Below are 5,000 nucleotides of genomic sequence, written 5' to 3' on the forward strand. Positions count from 1 at the left end.
AGAAATGGACCAAAAGGTTTCCGGTCGGCATGCTCCGCCTTTGTAATCCTTTGTGATCCTTTTTCGGTGGGTTGACCTTGACCTTGACCTTGACCTTGACCTTGACCTTGACCTTGGGAAAGGAGCGCACCACACCTGCAGGATCAAGAGCTCCCTCTCATCTACCATCACTCATAACCACAACAAAGTCACCAAATGAAGTCACTCTCTTGAGCAATGATCACTGTGAGCAAGAGGACACAAGGGGTGAGGGGGCGAGCGTTCTACCTATCGGTGTTTCGGCCAACGAGAAGTCGCGAACGGCGGTCAGTTCACAACTAAATTTATTGCCGGAACTGCGTCTTGCATCATTCAGTAAAGTGCTTTGCTTACAAGCACCGTGCATTGTCTTACTTATGCATAGCGTAGCAGACAAATATACTTTAGCTTTGGTGGTGTGACACGAACATATTAGACTGCTGCTGTGTATTGATTAGTGACCCCAAGACAAATGGGGATTATTTTTAGCTGAGTAAAACTACCACGTGGTAGAATATGTAAAAGAATTAGTAAGAGAATAAGGAATGGGTTACATTCACGTATACAGCTGTATATACATGTGTATATCACTGATTATATATTTTTGTATTTAAACTTTGAGAGTGTGCATATAGTGATGAATCAAACAGGTGCGCGTGCACACATACACGCGCGCACACACGCACGCACGCACGCACAGTCGCACACGCGCACACGCACGCGCACACAAGAACACACAAGCACACACAAGCACCTACACGCACACCTACACGCACACATACAAACATACACACACGTGCAAACACTCACAAAAGAAATGCACACACACATACATACACACACACATGCACACACACACATACACATACATACGCACACACACACATACACACACACATACACACACATATACACATACACATACACACATATACACACACATACACACATACGCACACATACACACACACACATACACACACACACATATACACACACATATACACACACATACACACAAACATAAACACAACCATACACACATACACACACACACACACACACACACACACACACACACACACACACACACACACACACACACACACACACACACACACACACAGTCCAGACACCGAAGCGAAAGGAAGTGTTGCGTTGTGAGCGCGCCTATCTAGCGGTTTTGTCGCCAACAAAGAAGGAAACCAGTTGTTATTGTGAGGGATGGGTACGGTATGGTACTCGTTGTGACCGGTAAAAGTTTTTCCAGTTCTTGAAATAGGTATAGTTCTGGCAAAATGGAGAAAGACAATGAAGAAAGAATAACAAATGAACCCAGTTCTTGAAATAGGTATAGTTCTGGCAAAATGGAGAAAGACAATGAAGAAAGAATAACAAATGAACAAACTATGAGAGGACTTAACGTAAGTATAGTAGAAAGCCCTAGAGATGTTATCCCCAAATGGCATTGTTTGATAGGTACTCCTAGAAAAAAAGCGGGAAAATAACGTTTTTTCAGGGTTTAAAAAAAAAAAAAGGTGAAGTAGGTAAAAGTTTAGATATAGACAAATTAGATATAACAATTCATTAAGAAATCGCAAAATAAATGACTTAATGGAAATCATATATTTGAAACTGGATTACCGAGCTGTACATAGGGAATAGATTACATTGCGCAAGAGTAATGAGCAAACGATTAAAGAATTAAGTGACCTAAAGAGTGAAATTGAAATTCTAAGAGAAAACGAGAGAATAAAAAATGAGGACAAAATAATAATAATAATAATAATGATGATGATAATAATATCATAATAATGATAATGATAATAGTAATAGTAATAATAATAATAATAATAATGATAGTAATAATAATAATGAACTGAAAAAGATCAAAGAACAGTTGCAAGTAGTAACCGGAAAAGTGACAAGGTTAATCAAAGAAATAGACCTCATTGAAATAAAAAACCAATACAAACAAGAACAGGAAAATTAAGAAATATCTTTTAGAGAAATATTACAAAAGCAGATGGAGGAAAATACAAAAGAAAGTTATGAAAGTAATTAAAGAATAGGAAAATTGGGTGAGAGGTACAGTTAACAAAGGTAAGTGCATTGTGGTCCATGGTATCCAGGAAAAGCATATGTATTGATACCAGAGAGAAAAGGAGGAGAAGGAATTAGCTAAGGAAATTCTGAAAGAAATACAGGATGAAGGACAAAATCTCGATAAAGAAATCGGCAAAATCCATAGAATAGGCAAATATTAAAAAAGAAAAACAACATAGACCTCTAAAAATAAAACTAAGAACGCAAATGGTAGCAGAAGAGGTATTATCGAAAGCGGTTGAAATGGCAAACAGCGAGAAATTCAAACATATAAGGATACAAAAGGAAATGAGTGATGAGGAAAAAGATAAAGACAAAGCTCTCAGAATTGAAGCCAATGATAAAAATGAGAAGAGAACAGAGACGAAAAAAAAAAAAAAAAAAATGAGAGTGCTGGACTGAAAAATAGTCCATAAAAAAAATGGAAACTTAAACCAAAAAAGAAAAGAAAATATGAACATAAAAGTGGCATGGACAAGTATTGATGGTATGATCTCTTGAATCAACGAACTAAATGACTGTCTAGAAACAGAAAAACCATATATCATGGGAATAGTAGAGACAAAATTGAAAGGACCTCTATCAACAAGCATAGTGGGACATGGTCTATACAACCACTGGGTGAAAAATAGAGCAGACGTGCAAGGAGGAAGTGTCATGATATTGACCAAAAAGGGCCTAAATGTGACAAAAATTATTCAAGGCCAAGGCAATGTAGAAGTAATTATGATTAAAATTGCAAACAAAGAGATGAAAAGCACAGCATTTGTAGCAGTGTATGTACCACCAAAAACACATGCATGGTCGGACAGCGAACATTCTAATTTACTGGAAGAAACAATGTGCTAAACGAGTTATTGAAGGAGGATGGAAACATAGTAATCATGGGCGATTTCAATATAAAAGACATAATCTGGGAAGAAATGATAGTTAAAGGGGGAGATGAACTTTGGAGTAACATTCTACTGGATATGACCATCGAATACACCCTAACACAATGGGTTAAGGAAAATACTAGATATAGAAACAACGAGGAACTATCGAAACTAGACTTAATATCAACTTCTGAACCAGATACTGTGAACAAAATGGTGTATAAAACACCAATTAGAAAGAGTGACCATATACTACTAGAATTCGAATTAAAAGAATAGAACAATGTAGATAGGAATGATAAATATAGAGAAGGAAGATTTATGTACAATAAAACGAATTTTGTAAAACTAAGAAAAAATTCCAAAACACAAATTGAGATAAATTCTCTAAAGAGGAAACAAAGATGGAAGACAAATGGAACATATTCAAAGAAAAGTACAAAGAAGGAATTAACATATATGTACCAAAAAAGAAACAAATATGCTGTAACAATGTGGGCACCTAGCACAAAGAAGAACATAAGAAAATTATTAAGAATCCAAAAAGCAGCAACAAAAATGGCACCTACACTGTCAAATCTGACATATGAACAAAGATTGGAGAAATTACATTTGTCAACACAAGAATTGAGAAGGGAAATGTGTCAGAACACCTCGGGTATCTGGTCACTAGGTATCTCAACCTATGGTTGGGCAGGAGAGTGTGGCGGATGCTTTAACGCGAAACCTGAGTGTTGTCTAAGTGTAGAATATGTAAGAGTTGTGTGTAGAATGTTATAAACGTAAATCCATCGGACGCCTAGTTACCGGACAGTGCCCCCATCGAGCTATAGGTGCCGTCCTGGGGTAGCTCCTTAATGCTGCGTATTTTGCGGTGAGCTTTGTCCAGTTTACAACTCCGGATTTCTGATTTATGGTGTCCTAGTAGGCTATGTACATTCTTTACATCACAATTACATAATTCATACTTACGACAGTACTCGCATTTCGCATTAGAGCATTCGTCACCCTCTCCTGCTCGACCACAGGATATACTAGGATCAGCTTACCGAGAACGAGCAACCGGAAGCCAAATAGTTTATTTCTAGTGAGACTTTCAAAAGAAATCCAGTTTGAATCACTATCCTTAATATCGTCAGATGATCTTATTAAACTCTATGGGTATTCTTTGCCCTTTAAAGAAGTTCAAATTGTAATAAGGAACAAGGGAATAGGAAACGGAAACAAGGCAATCGTGATGCACATATGTAATTCAAGTCAAATGTATATTGTGAAAACAGTATGCAGATATTATTACCAACACAAGACACAAGCCATACACACATTTATAAGAGTAAGGCTATGTGGTTCTTATTAAGATTCATTAAAGAAGATATACAGCTTTCATATCGAACACGCTTAGTTTAAGAATCTCTCGGAAACGTATAGCGCACGCACTTCTCTCCCACAAACGCACAAACACACGCACACACACACGACTACACAAAAACACAAACACGTACACACAAACACAAAAACAAACACACACAAACACATACACAAACACACAAACACAAACACACACACAAACACACACAAACACACACAAGCACACACAAACACACACACACACACAAACACACACACACAAACACACACACACAAACACAAACACACACAAACACACAAACATACACAAACACACACACAAACACAAACACACAAACACATACACACACACACACAAACACATACACACACAAACACACACACAAGCACACTCACACGCAAACACACACAAACACACACACACACAAACACACACACACACACACACACACACAAACACACACACAAACACACACACACAAACACAAACACAAAAACACAAACACACACACACACAAACACACACACACACACACACACACACACACACACACACACACACACACACACACACACACACACACACACACACACACAAAACAGACACACACACACAAACACATAAACACACAA

The sequence above is a fragment of the Oratosquilla oratoria genome, chromosome 37 (genome assembly GCF_046742065.1).
Source record: "Oratosquilla oratoria isolate Oo_2021 chromosome 37, ASM4674206v1, whole genome shotgun sequence".
NCBI classification, from domain to species: Eukaryota; Metazoa; Arthropoda; class Malacostraca; order Stomatopoda; family Squillidae; genus Oratosquilla; species Oratosquilla oratoria.